At 40.1% G+C, this 15,563-nt stretch overlaps 1 long non-coding RNA gene across 1 annotated transcript in view; it reads left to right on the plus strand.

Annotated features, from left to right (window-relative positions):
* LOC111821959 (uncharacterized) overlaps nucleotides 1-7,670 on the plus strand; it is a 17,596-nt gene extending 9,926 nt beyond the window's left edge. Inside the window, exon 3 of the long non-coding RNA XR_002825265.1 lies at nucleotides 7,110-7,670. This is a non-coding gene — a long non-coding RNA (uncharacterized LOC111821959). The remainder of the gene's footprint in view (nucleotides 1-7,109) is intronic.
* The last annotated feature ends 7,893 nt before the right edge of the window (nucleotides 7,671-15,563 follow it).

A 15,563-nucleotide genomic window follows, 5' to 3' on the forward strand; every position in this document is an offset into this window, starting at 1 on the left:
ACTTAGAAAATTAGGGGTAAATATCAAGGTAACCACAAAGGAAACTAACAATCCTACACATCAAAATAAAAAACAAGAAAAACATAAAGACTCACCAAATACAAAATCAACAACAAGGAAAAAGATGATAAGAAAATACATAGAGAAATGGAGTTGAGTACCCTGAAATGAAAACACAAAGGCTTACGTGTTTTTATGTGTTTAAAAAACAGTAATGGAAGGTTTCCCAGAGGAAGACAGTAAATGTTTTTAACATGTGAAAAGTAAACCGAGGAGGAAGGCAGCAGGGCAGAAACGGGGGCTGCACGATGAGGGTGTTGGGGTGGTAGGAGGCAGCCAGCAGGGGTTGGGGATCTCAGGAGGAGGGCCTTCCTCTGGGCCTGTTGGGCAGTGACTTGCAGTGATAAGGAGAGTGACTCCACAGGGAAATGGAGCAAATAAGTAGACACGTTGAGGACAATGGGAGCCAAGTTTCTTGCTGTTGGAGAAGGGAGTTACAAATATGCAAAGAGGGAGGGCTAGAAGGGACCCTGTGGTGTTGTACTGGAGTGGGAGGTATTAGTATGAACTCATGGTTTTCAAAATATATACATAAATATAGAAACGAATGTAGATGTAAACGTATACACATACACACTTGTATCTACTAGTTTGATCAACTGAGAGAGTATAGGAGTGACACCCCAGCAGCAATGAATACACACAAAGCCCAGTTCTTGGTTTATAAATACCATTCTCCACTAAAGAAACCTGGCTCTTTGGAGGAAAATGGTTGATTCCAGGGCTGGGGCAGGTACAAAACAAGACAAGCCCGGGACATCTTGTTGTGCCAGAAAATTCTCAATGAATGATGGGGAGATGTTAAAAGGACACAGAAGTCACCTTGCAGGAGCTCCAACTGACAATATTGGGATAATTTAAGCATCAAAATAAATAATGATGAGTAAATAAATAATAAATAATGATAACAATGGATTATAACCCATTGATTAAAACAGGAGTACATGAATCAATACTGATATAAATAAATAAGGGGATAAATAAATGTGGAGAAGAGAAAGATTTCTTTACAACAGAATGTCAACTTACAAATGTAAGAAAAAAATTAATTTAGAAAATTCACCATCTGGCAACCATCATAGTTATAATAATTTCAGGTAGAAATATAGGATGCTAAATCCAGCAGGTAAAAGTGGGATAAGGACTGGAATTTTACACAATTTCAAAGCATCTCCCCACAACATACATACTCCTTACAAAGGGAGAAAAAGGTAATTTTATAGAGGAGAAACCTGAAAGACCCCATATTAACCAACCGATGAAAGTTAATACCACTGTGGTGAAATGAGTTCCTTTAAGTGGCCTTTTGCCTTGGTTCTTTGGAAAAACTGTTTGAGAAATTTTCCCCTTAATCCCTGAGGAGTTACTTTAGCCCTAGTTTTCTATCCCAGAGGGTTTGCTACTTTTGTCCATGTTGATTGACTTTTTCTGTGTAAGCTGTAAACAACTTGTGGTTTGATATTTTTTGTCTGGCCCTGGACTGCAGCCTGCCCTGTGATTGGCATGCACCCTGCAGGGATTGGTCAATAGACTATACAAATGAAGTGTCTGTAGCCTACCATGCAAATGAAGTATCTGTGGCCTACAGAGAGGGGAGTTTGTGGCCCCCTGCTAAGAGGGAGTATGCCTCGAAATTGACCAGGAGTTTGTGTATGTAACCAGCCAACCCCACAAAGGTTTCAGAGACAGAAAGAAGCAGGAAGAGAAGCAGAGGAAGAAAGACGAGAGAAGCAGCAGAGAGAGAGAGGAGGCAAGGAACCTTCTAAAAGAGTTGTAACATGGGTCATGGGCTGTAACACTAAAGACAACAAGAGACCCAGAAGGGGCCCAGAAGTAGAGATGGTGGTGACAGGCCTGAGAAGTGTCCTGTGGTAGAGTCAGTGGTGACAGACAGCACGGCCAAGAGGAGCCTGTCCTGAGGGGGCTGAGAAGAGCTTGTCCTCAGGAGGCTGAGAGGAAGTCTGCATGGCCAAGAGAGTTGCTGAAAGAAATGTCCTGCACTGAAGAAGGGAGACTTTGCCCACGTGCTTCCTAATCCTGATCCTGAGTTATAGCCCGTTGATCCTGATCCTGTATTGTACTCTGTTACTTCCTTAATAAACCAATTTACTATAAGTATTGTCTGTGAATTGTGCATGGTCATTGCAACAGATTATTGAACCCAGAAGAGAAGTAGAGAGTATCGTGGGAGGGATGGCTGGTGTCAAAATTGGAAAAAAAAAAAAAAGTTTTTCCATGGTCTCAGAGGGTGGAGGTATGTCTGATCTCCACCTCATGGGAATCAGCTTTGGGCTAATTCTGGTCATTATCCCCCCTGAAGTTAGTTTCTGATGTTACTACTAATACCCTTTTACAACCACCAGTAATGGGCCACATTAACTCATGTACAACCTGATAAGATGCAATGAGAAGAACATATCATCACTTTTGTGATATTCTGGCCAAAATACAAAACCTGAATGTAATCATGAGGAAATCTTGGACAAAACCTGCAGTGCGATGGATCACTTTTGTGTGGCCTTTCTAGCCATGGTCTTGTAACTCCCACCCAAGTGATTGGGCCAGACTGTGTGACAGGGTAATTGTGGCCCACCAAAAGAATTGATTGGTTTTGCCTTGCTGCTGGGTTTGAAATGAGCCACCCCATAGGTGGGAGAGAGGATCCTACCACTACCAAGGAAGAAGAGCCAGCACATCCTTTGGACCCAGGATCCCTGCACTGAGAAGCTCCCAGAACCAGGAGACAGAGAGAGAGAGAGAGAGAGAGAGAGAGAGCTGTAACACTGAAGGCAACGAGAAGCCGTGGCAGGAGAGACCAGCAGCAGAGACCTGGCAGCAGGAGATGGCGTGGTGGGCTTCCTGGTCCATGGAGAGAGAATGCTGAGTGCCTCTGGGCAGAGATTTAGGGCCAGGCCCAGGGAGAGGCGTGCCTGCAAATATGACTGGGAAGACGCTGTTCTGATGGAAGAACTGTATCTTGAGTGTTATTGAGCCTGAATTGTAACTGTTACTTCCCTAATAAACCCTATAATTGTGAGTATTGTCTGTGAGTTCTGTGTGGCATTGCAATTAATTATCTAACCCAGCAAAGAAGTAGAGAGTGCTGTAGGAGGGATAGTTGGTGTCAGAATTGGTAAAGAAGACGAAGAGAGGAGGCATGTCTGACCTCTGCCTCGCGTGAATCAGCCTTGGGCTGTTGATCTTGATTCTCCTTCCCCCTTATGAAGAGAGACGAGATCAGACACCACTCCCACACCATTTTTACAAATCCAGTTAGGGAGACATTCCTCAAACTGACTGGTCTGTAATTTTAAAAAGTGCCAATGTTATGAAAGTCAGGAAAAGGCCAAGGAAGTGCTCCAGGTTGAAGAAGACTAGAGAGAAGTGACAACTGGGTTCAGCGTGTGATTCTGGATTGCCTCCATTGACTGTAAAGTATATTAAGAACTTTATGGAACTTTATAGTTCTTAATATACTTTATAGACCTGAAGAACAAAATTACATGTTCCAAACCAAATTTTTTTATTTATTAATTTTCAAATGTAAATTTTTGTGTTAATATCCAAATTTGAATGTAAATTTTATTTTATACATTTACTTGTTTTATAAATTTTATTTACTGTCCATTATTCAAATGTATTTGCTACAGTAGAACCAAATTTAAAAAGTGACATAATTTTATATCCAGGTAACATAAAATGGCAACAACTAAGTGGAACACAAAAACAAAAGCTCACAGAAGATAAAAAGGATTTGTGAATCCCTAAAGACAGTTCCAAAATTAACTTCCTTTTTCAAACGTAATCAATCAGAAGAGACTTCTTTCATTTAATGCTCGAGTTTAATGAGCGCAAATCGTTGTACTAGTACTGCTAGTGCTGAAATTACTAATACCCATTGCTGTCGAGCCAATTCCGACTCATAGTGTCCCTAAAGGATAGAGTAGACCTGCCCCATAGGGTTTCCAAGGAGTGGCTAGTGGATTCGAACTGCCAACTTTTTGGTTAGCAGCTGAACTCCTAACCACTGTGCCACCAGGGCTCCGAAATACTAATAGTAATATGAACATAACAGAATTTGTTCCAAATTTTGAAACCACTCCTTGCTTCAGTAAAAAATAATAATAATAATAACAATGGCGTAGAAAGTGGAACTGTTTTAGAATCTGAAGTTGTCACATCTGCAGACCCCATAAATAAGAGAAATACAGATCCTGCTTTGTGGAAATTTTTTTTTCTTGTAATGATGTAAATTATTGGATCAAAAAAAGAGGGCCAAGTGGTTGTCAACACATACTGGACCATTTGAAAATTCATGTCAAAAATTTCTGGATGGTAAACAAACAAGGTTCCGTAGCCAGAATATATTTCTAGGGTGCAAAGCTAATGGTGAAAATTATAAGACGGAGTGGCTACTATATTCTCCATCAGTCAGCTCTGTATATTGTTTTGTTTGCAAACTATTCAGTCCTAAATCATTTAATTCTAAATTTGCTACAGATGGATTTAGCAACTGGCACAACTCGAATATGATTGATAAACATGAAAACAGTTCAATTCACAGAGACTGTACGTTGTCATATTTAAACTGAAGACATGGTTTTGGCTTAACTCATGAACTGGAAACACAAATTAATAAAGAACATCAGTATTTGAAAGCCTTTTTGCAATGCGTTGTTGCGGTCATAACAATTGCTAAATGTGGACTACATTTTCAAGGAATAAATGAAGTATTTAGTTCCCCATAACATGGAAATTTTGGGAGTTTACTTGACCTTGTTGCTCAGTTTGATCCATTTTTAGCAGGTCACGTCTCAAAATATAGTAATACAAGAAAGGGCAACCTACTATACTGTGCCTTAAAACAATGTGTGAAGAATTAATAAACTTAATAGGTGATAAAGTTTGATAAACTATTTTCAGTGAAATAAGTGTAGCTCGATATTTCAGTTTGTCTGTAAATTCCACCCCTCTCCTGGTCTTTCTCATACAGATCAGATAAGTATTGTTTTAAGCTGTTTTCCAACAGATGGAAAACCTGTTGAGCGATTTATCACACTTACTAGCTTAAAAAGTCATACCAGTGGAAATTGCAAACCAAGTCCTTCACTATTTACATGAAGTTTGCAAAATTGATTTTTCTAAGTGCAGAGGCCAGTCCTATGACAATGTTGCCAGTATGTCAGGGTGTTATAAAGACATGCAACAGAAAGTTTTTGAACATAATAAATATGCCATTTTCATACCATGTGCTGCACAGTCACTTCATCTCATAGGATGTGGCATAGTAGACTTGTCTGGAAGCAGTTGTTTTTTTTTCCACTGTTCAGCTATTCTACACATTTTTTGCCACCTCTGCTCAACAATGGACAGTTCTTAAAACATATTTAGGCAATGACTGAGTCTTAAAATGTCTTTCTAATACACATTGGGAAGCACAGGCTATAGCAACGAGTGCAATCCTAGAATCATACACTCAGATTCTAGATGGCTTAGAAAATATTGCTGAAGTCCAGATACAAAAAAAAGAAAAGAAAAGCTGAAAACATCACTATGTTGGTTATGTGGAATAATATATTGCAGCATTTTCATCAGACAAGGCAAGCTCTCCAGGACTCAGAAGTAAGTTTAAAGACATGCATAGATCTCTGCCAGTCATTAATATTTACATAATTTGAGAGGATTTTGAAAATTTTGAAAACACAACAAAATGAATACTGCCAAATACTGATTATCAAGCAGTTCACCATTGCAGAAGCATTAGAAAGAAACAAGTAAATGACGAGAGTGCTCCAGAAGTATCATTGAGTGCCAGATCAATTTTGCATAACCACATACTACACCATCGTTGACACACTTGAATCCTACATGAAAAGAAGGGCGAAAGTGTATGAAGTTCTTTCAAATAGCTTTTCCTTCTTAAACCATGGGGATATACCTGATGAAGAACACATGAAGGCATCCAAGAAATTAGCGCAATCTTATCCCGATGACTTAAATACAAACGTTTACAGAGAAGTTCGACAATTTCATTCTTACATGAGAACTAAGTTTACTGATTCAGGAAAGACAAATTTTATTCATGCAGGCATGTATGATTCCACAACAGAAGATAAAATGCAATGCTTATTTCCCAATGTTGAAACTGCTTTACACATATTCCCAACTTTAACGATCACAAACTGCACAACAGAACACTCATTTTCATACCTAAAGAGACTCAAAAACCCTCAGTGTACAACGATTCAGGAAAGACTCCATTCATTATCCTTACTATGTATGGAAGTAGATATTGTTCAGCAGCTTAATTGTGATGAAATCATTGAAGAATTTGTAAGAGAAAAGAAAGAAGGAAATGTTTTTCATTATAACATGTTAAGAGATGAAATATTTACCTAAAAATAAAATATAGTAATTTGTTGTAATATTTGTTTTCTGATCATTAAAACTTCTTTTGTGACATCTTTTCATTTGTTCATTTATAATTATAGTATTTATTATGAAACAAGCATCAAAATTAACGTATGAGCCATTTAAAGCAAAATTGATGGAAGTCAATTTTTCATTGTGGGAAATCAACAGAATTTTACATTGATTGTTGAAACAACTAAGTTCACTGACTCGTTTTCTTTGTTGCAGAATATGTTGAATATTCTTTTCATAGAAAATGTGGTATATAGTAAAAATCTTAGTAGGCCACATCCATGAAAAATCTTATAATCCAGTTTATCTCATTCCACTAAAATGGAACATGCCACTTTTGCATTTAATTGCTGATATCATAGTGCATTTAAAAAAAAGTTACATCATGGATAGCTAAGACACACACACACACATATATATGCATGTATACATATAACTCACATACTTCATTCAAATATGTGAGCAAGCAGAGGCGGGGGCACCACAGATTATCAGGATTTAGGGCCCTCACTTGCCTTAATCAGCCTTGGCCTGATGACATTGGTAATGTCGTGATAGAGGAGGGACAAGGAAAGGGGAGGGTTATTCAAATCTTTCTTTGTAAAAATATCTTTGTGTTGTTTCAGTGGCTGCAGCAAACACTTGTACTTTTGGAAGAGAATTCTAATCAAAAAAAGAAGAGAATAGAAGAGCCAAGCTGGGCTGAGGAAAGGCTGGACATGCTGATGGAGACTGCACTCAGCTCAGGGAAGCTGAGGAAGGGGCTGGGTGTCTGTACCTGTAAGAAGGGTCAGGCAGAAATTGCCTGGGGTGGTGCCAGGGGAAGCTGGGCCAGGACACTGGTGTAATCACTGAGGTCTAGAAAGAAGCTCAAATATTTTCATACCTAAAGAGTATATGATGTAGAGCACCTGAGAGGGACTACTTATGCAGTAGGTCTCAACTGAGGCTGGAAATTAGAATGACCAAGGGAGTGAGCTTTGAAGAAAATTCTATGTCTGAGCCCCACCCCAGACCAATAGGGAATGGGGCCTGGTGTCACTATTTATCTTCAGTACCGAGGTAAATCCTATACGTTGTTATGTTGTTGTTAGTCAGTTCTGACTCATAGTGACCCCATGCACAACAGAATGAAACACTGCCCATTCCAGCTCCATCCTCACAATTGTTGCTATGCTTTAGTACATTGTTGCAGCCCCTGTGTCAGTCCATCTGGTTGAGAGTCTTCCTCTTTTTCACTGACCCTCTACTTTACGAAGCATGATGTCCTTCTCCAGCGACTGGTCCCTCCTGATAACATGTCCAAAGTACATGAGATGTAGGCTCACCATCCTTGCTTCTAGGGAGCATGCTGGTTGTATTTCTTCCAAGACAGATTTGTTAGTTCTTTTGGCAGTCCACGGTATATTCAATATTCTTCACCAATACAATTCAAAGGCGTCAATTCTTCTTTGGTCTTCCCTATTCATTGTTCAAATTTTGCCTGCATATAAGGCAATTGAAAATACTATGGCTTGGGCCAGGCGCACCTTAGTCTTCAAGGTGACATCTTCGCTTTTTAACACTTTAAAGAGGTCTCTCGCAGCAGATTTACCCAATGCAATGCGTCATTTGATTTCCTGACTCCTGCTTCCATGGGTGTTGATTGTGGATCCAAGTAAAATGAAATCCTTGACAACTTCAATCTTTTCTCCATTTATCATGATGTTGCTTATTGGTCCAGTTGTGAGGATTTTTGTTTTCTTTATGTTGAGGTGTAATCCATACTGAAGGCTGTGATCTTTAATCTTTATCAATAAGTGCTTCAAGTTTTCTTCACTTTCAGCAAGCAAGGCTGTATCATCTGCATATCTGAGGTTGTTAATGAGTCTTCCTCCAATCCTGATACCCAGGTATTCTTTATATAGTCCAGCTTCTTGGATTACTTGCTCAGCATACAGATTGAATAAGTATGGTGAAAGGATACAACCCTGACCCACACCCTTCCTGACTTTAAACCATGCAGTATCCCCTTATTCTGTTCGAACGACTGCCTCTTGATCTATGTACAGGTTCCTCATGAGCTCAATTAAGTGTTCTGGAATTCCCATTCTTTACAATGTTATCCATCATTTGTTATGATCCACACAGTCGAATATCTTTGCATAGTCAATAAGACACAGGTAAACATCTTTCTGGTATTCTCTGCTTTTAGCCAAGATCCATCTGACATCAGCAATGATATCCCTGGTTCCATGTCCTCTTCTGAATCTGGCTTGAATTTCTGGTAGTTCTCTGTCAATGTACTGCTGCAATTACTTTTGAAGGATCTTCAGCAAAATTTTACTTTTGTGTGATATTAATGATATTGTTCGATAATTTCTGCATCGTGATGGATCACCTTTCTTGGAATAGGCATAAATATGGATCTCTTCCAGTCAGTTGGCCAGGTAGCTGTCTTCCAAATTTCTTGGCATAGACAAGTGAGCACTTCCAGCACTGCATCTGTTTGTTGAAACATCTCAATTGGTATTCAGTGAATTCCTGAAGCCTTGTTTTTTGCTAATGCCTTCAGTGCAGCTTGGACTTTTTCCTTCAGTACCATCGGTTCCTGATCATACGCTACCTCCTAAAATAGCTGAACGTCAACCAATTCTTTTTGGTATAGTGACTCTGCGTATTCCATCTATCTTCTTTTGATGCTTCTAGTCTTTTAATATTCTCCCCGTAGACTACTTCAACATTGCAACTCAAGGCTTGAATTTTTTCTTCAGATTGAGAAATGCCGAGCATGTTCTTCACTTTTGCTTTTCTATCTCCAGGTCTTTGCACATTTCATTATAATATTTTATTTTGTCTTCTTGAGCCGCCCCTTGAAATCTTCTGTTCAGCTTTTACTTCATCATTTTTTCCATTTGCTTTAGCTACTCGACATTCAAGAGCAAATTTCAGAGTCTCTTCTGACATCCATTTTGGTCTTTTCTTTCTTTCCTGTCTTTTTAATGACCCCTTGCTTTCTTCATGTATGATGTCCTTGACATCATTCCACAATCATTCTTATCTTCGGTCATTAGTGTTCGACACGTCAAATCTGTTCTTGAGATGATCTCTAAATTCAGATTCGATTGAGTATAGGTCATACTTCGGCTCTTGTTGACTTGTTTTAATTTTCTTTAGTTTCCACTTGAACTCGCACATGAGCAATTGATGGTCTGTTCCACAGTCTGCCCCCGGCCTTGTTCTGACTGATGATACTGAGTTTTTCCATGGTCTCTTTCCGCAGATGTAGTCAATTTTATTCTTGTGTATTCCATCTGGCTAGGTCCATATGTATAGTCACGGTTTATGTCACTGAAAAAGGTATTTGCTATGAAGAAGTCGTTGGTCTTGCAAAATTCTATCACGCAATCTCCAGCATCATTTCTATCACCAACTACCAATCCTTCTTCGTTTCCAACTTTCGTATTCCAATCACCAGTAATTATCAATGCATCCAAATTGCATGTTGGATCAATTTTAGACTGCAGAAGTTGGTAAAAATCTTCAATTTCTTCATCTTTGGCCTTAGTGGTTGGTGCATATATTTGAATAATAGTCTTATTAACTGGTCTTCCTTGTAAGCATATGGATGTTATCCTATCACTAACACCATTATACTTCAGGATAGATCTTGAATTTCTTTTGACAATGAATGCAACGTCATTCCTTTTCAAGTTGTCATTCCTGGCATGGCAGACCATATGATTGTCTATTCAAAATGGCCAATACCAGTCCATTTCAGCTCACTAATACCTAGGCTATTGATGTTTATGCATTCCATTTCATTTTTGACGATTTCCAATTTTCCTTGATTCATACTTCGTACATTCCACGTTCTGATTATTAATGGATGTTTGCAGCTCTTTCTTCTCATTTTGAGTCATGCCAAAACAGCAAGTGAAAGTCCGGAAAGCTTGACTCCATCCACGTCATTGAGATCGACTCTCCTTTGAGGAAGCAACTCTTCCCTAGTCGTATTTTGAGTGTCTTCCAACCTGCAGGGCTCATCTTCCAGCACTGTGTCAGACAACGTTCCACCGCCATTCTTAAGGTTTTCACTGGCTAATTCTCTTCAGAAGTAGACTGCTGGGTCCTTCTTCCTAGTCTGTCTTAGTCTGAAAGCTCAACCTAAACCTATCTGCCATGGGTGATCCTGCTGGTATTTGAATACCGGTGCATAGCTTCCAGCATCACAGCAACACGCAAGCCCTCACATTAGGACAAACTGACAGATGCGTCGGGTGGGGGGGGATCCTGTACAGTCTAAGCAAATTGTGGAAATACCATTTCCCTTGCCAGAAACTAGTTTAGGAAGGTACATGTGAAGAAATTTTGGTCAATGAGATATAAAAGGGAAATTTTCTCTTTTCTGATAAACAGTCAGGAAGAGATGCCTGCTAAATATAGTATGCTGTCCTACCTGATATGATGCCTGGAACTGCAGCAACCATCTTGCTACCATGAGGCAAAGCTGGAAAAAGCCAGAATGTAAGCTCCATGAAGACAGATCTCTCTCTCTCTCTTTAATCAGTGTGCATCCCATGCGCCTAGATCAAGGCCAGGTACAAACAGACACTCAAATATTTATTGAATAAAGAACTTAATGACTTTGTTAAGGCACTAAATTGACCAACCCTGAAGTGACTTTCCCCTGAACTTCTTATTATGTGAAGTAATAAATTTCTTTATTGCTTAAGCAATTTGGTTATGATCTTCTGTTATAGCTTAAAGCATTCAACTGATTCAGATAGACAAAACTCACAACAAGAAGTGAAAATCAGTCACATAAATCAGTACAGAGCAAGAAGCAGCTCCTCAGAAAAATGTCAAGTGGAGATGTGGAAAAGAGACTGGCATGGAAGGCAGAAAGAAAGACACACACACACACACTGAGATGGATAAACAGAGAGACCAGAAAATGTGAGGCAGAAAGAGAGAGTAGGAAATCTAACTAAGATTGAGGGAGGAAAGTATTTTTTTAGATTAAACAAAGAAGTAATCATCGTCAGAATTTGAAGTGTTTTAATTCCCATCTAAGTTTTGGACAACAGGTCGCCTTGACCATCCTCTAACTTTTGTTATTATAAACAGGAAAAAGAGATAATTTCTTCTGGAGAGTAAGTGGGGTGATGTTTACAGGAATAAAGATATTTTTATGAAGTAATTCCATATCACAATTCCTTTAAGGATTGTGTTAGTAATGTTAACTGATGTTGTAGTTTTGTCACTAAAGGCATTTATTAATCTGAATCAGTATCTTGGCCTGGGACACGAACTGTCTAAAGCTGGAGGTTACTCTCCTGGCTTTAAAATTAATATCTCCAATGATTCTATACAAATAAAGTGAAGGAGTCACTCGATGGTGCAAATGGTTAACGCACTTGACTGCTAACTGAACGGTAACAGGTAATAAGAAAGAATGGTACCCAAATCCCACTTACCATCCATTCCCTCTGTCTTTTTACATGCATAACAGACAGAGAATTATGTGGAAAGCTTTCAACATAATGCATTCTTGTTTTCAACCCTGGCAAAGTGCTCATTTGCAAAAATCTACTAAAAACCTGTGTTCCCATCTCTTAATTTCTCTTTCCTTCTTGGAGTGGTCTCGCCAACCATCCATTTGCTTGTGACAGAAACCTAGGAGTCATTCTTGACTCTTCCTTCATTTTTACTAATGAGATGCTGAAATTCTAGCTCTGAAATGTCTCTCTGTCCCTCCTGCCATCACCCACCCCATCACAGTCACCACCATCTTTCATCTGGATCAGGCAAATTGTGTCTTAGTTAATCTCCGTATCTCCTAATTGTTCTCCTTGCCTTCAACCTTGATTCACCACCTTCCCACGTCGATATTCCTGTCTACAGGCAGTAATCCTTCTAAAACATGTAAACAGCTTGTCAGTGCATTCAGCAGAAAGCCTGCCTTCTTAAATGGCTCCCTTACTGACATGGCCCCACTTACCTCTCTGGCTTCTTCTCAACAGAGAACACCTTGTACTCCACACTCAGCCATCTTGAACCGCTTTCAGGTTCCTAAATGGACTTTTCCCCTTCCTGGAACTTGTTTGTTGCTTTGCACAAAGCTAACTCTTACTCATCTCTCAGTTGTCAGTTTAGGCTTCCTCCAGGAAGACGACCTTGACCAGCACCATCCCTTCTCCAACTTCCCTACCATCTTGGATAGATATGCTTCCTATGCACTACCACGTGTCTGTACTAGTCCTGTCATTGCGAGGATTATTTTATAATTGCCTATTTGCTTTATTTACCTTCCCATTAAACTTTAAGCTTAATGAGGGCACATTGCATTCCATCTTGGGCAAAGTTCTATGATCAGTGCTGGGTTCAAATTTGGTGCTGAATAAATGAATGGACACTAGCCCCATGCAAAAGAGTCAGATAATTCATTCTGCAATCCAGTTCTTGCATGTCCTCCTAAAAATGTACTTATAACTACATTTAGTATGGGGCCACATAGCATAGGGATTGAAAGATTAGCTCTGAAATTAGACTTTCTGGACTCAACTGTGACGTTGATCAAGTTACTTAACCATTTTGTACCTTAGTTTCCTCATCTGTAAAATAAGGTTAATAACAGAATTTACCATATAGGGTTGTTGTAAAGATTAAATGAGTTAATACATAGGAAATGCCAGTGCATAGTAAGTGTGACAAATGCTGGGTCATTACTGTCATAGTAGCAATAGAAGCAGCAGCTGCACTTTATTACGAACAAATGATTCTAACCAGGGCCAGGTCCAGGCAGCCAACAGAGCTTCTTTCACAACATGATTCCATGTTCATCTCTCAGTTTCCAGCCATCACCTGTGATTTCCACCTTCTTTTTTATGAATATCTCTGCCTGGCTAGAACCCATCCTTGGAGGAAAGAGTCACCTTTGTCTTACTTTCTCTCATCTGCTCTTTACTCAACAGGTCTTGAATATCCTAAGTTCAGATTCATTTCTGCATTTTATATTTTCACATGTCAAAAAAAGGTGGGGAGGGAGCAAATTTCCATACTTCAATCCTGAATAAATTCCACTGTCTTGAATAGTGTTTCCTCATTTTGGAAACCAGCTGTAAGTTACTGCGACTTAAATAATAAATAAATAAATGTCTATGGCGTTTTGCTGGCATAGTCAAGGATCTGACTTTCTTTCCTAAATTTTACTACATATCAAATAGTTTACTTGCTTTCATCCTATTGCATAACCTTACAACTCCTGGAGTCAAAACTTTTTTTTCATGGTTTCACTGTTTGGAGCTATGTCATTATTACGTTGCCTAAGCTCAGATATTTTCATTCACCTTTCTGCTTTCTGACCTGTGATAGTATTTGAGACTTTTTTAGATTTTGCAAATTTTTGGTATACCCAATACTGTTCTAGGCCTCATGAGGCAGACACAGGGTCCCTATCTTCTAAGAAGGCAATAATAGACCCTTGAATTTTGAATCATAATGCAGACTAAATCTAAACATCCTAAAACAGTATAAACCTGGGTAGTCTTGGGCCCAGAGGGAAGCCAAAGTGACATGGGATGGAGTGGTCAAGGAAGACTTTGGGCCAAAAGGAAGAGGAAGTTGAACTTGGCCTGGCCAGTGATGAGGAGGATGGTGGGGCTCTGGGTGGAAGGACCACTTGAGAAAGCGCCTCAGGAGCCTAAAGAGGAGGTGGAAAGAGAAATGAGAGCTTGTCAGAGACCAGCTTCAGTCCGCCCAGGCTTGCAGTGCATGCTCCAACAGGGCAAACGTTAGCTCTTTGAAGAGGTATTAAGTTGGAATCCATCCTAGCCTCATGGAAAGTCAGTGGCTCCCAGGGTGTTGTTTTGGGACTGTTTTATGCTTGTTATCTGCTTCTGTAAAAATAGGTGATATTTGCATTTTAAAGATATTGAACTTGAACAGAGTTGCTTCTGGTTTGTGTTTTCTGTTTCTGTTTCCATTCTTGCATGTGGAGGGGATTTTAGGAGAGGACAAAGAGAATGAGATGGGGTGAGAGTGAGCAAGGCAAAGAGTCACTGACAACCGCTTACCTGTAGAGACCCTGTGTGCAAAGGAGCTAAGCTAAGGATGGGGACTCAAGGACTCTACCTCATATTTGCTTTGTAAAGGGCAAAGTTACTTAACCACTCTCATTTCCGTATTTGATGATCCTTGTCATCATCACCCGAGGATGTTGTAAGGAGCTCCTAACCAAAATGACCACAAATCCCAACTAATAATGAAATGGCTCAAGCATTAAATCTACCCCGCACATCCTAGCTGACAACAAAGCAAAGGATGCAGACAACCCTGATGGAAGGAACGCGGGGATGAATGCAACTCTGCTTCAGAAAGGGGAATGGTGTGGGTGGCAGCAATGGGGGAGGGGTGGGGCCTGCTGGGGAAGGAATTTGCATCTCATGGCTTAATCTCATCTGAAAGCTAACATCCTGTTTTTCTGTAGGTTGGGCACATCAGTAGCTGAAAGCCCCTCTGACTATGGCCAGGAAGTGAGTGTCAAGAGACTTGCAGATGAGAACCCAACTCCTGAGTGACCATGCCTGAAAACGCATCCCGCCCCCACCTGACCCCACATCCAACCAGGGCCCCTGCCCTCCCTCTCCCCCAATTCTAAGACTCCAGACCTTACCCCTCCTCCCCAGAGACTTATCAACAGGAAGTTAAGTCAGCTGGAACACTCTGTTCCCCTGACATTTTTGTTTTAATTCTGCAGCTGTGTGCAAGGCTGCATGAATTATCTCTCTGGCTCTGTGTCTTGGGTCTGCCGTTTGTCTGCCTGGCTCTTTTTCTCTCACACCCATGCACCAAGTCATGGTTACCATAAGGACAGTGGACCAGAATGAGACCTAAGGGTTGGTAGGAAGGACGTGGGATGGTAAGAAAGCACGTTGTTGTTGTTGTGTGCCGCCAACTGTGACTCAGTGACGCTGTAGGACAGCATGGAACTGTCCCATAGGGTTTTTTAGGCTGTGATCTTTATGGAAGCAGATAGCCAGGTCTTTTCTCCCACAGAGCAGCTGGTAGGTTCAAACCACTGACTTTTTGGTTAGCAG

This window comes from Trichechus manatus, unplaced genomic scaffold (genome assembly GCF_000243295.1).
Source record: "Trichechus manatus latirostris isolate Lorelei unplaced genomic scaffold, TriManLat1.0 scaffold00117, whole genome shotgun sequence".
Classification (NCBI taxonomy): Eukaryota; Metazoa; Chordata; class Mammalia; order Sirenia; family Trichechidae; genus Trichechus; species Trichechus manatus.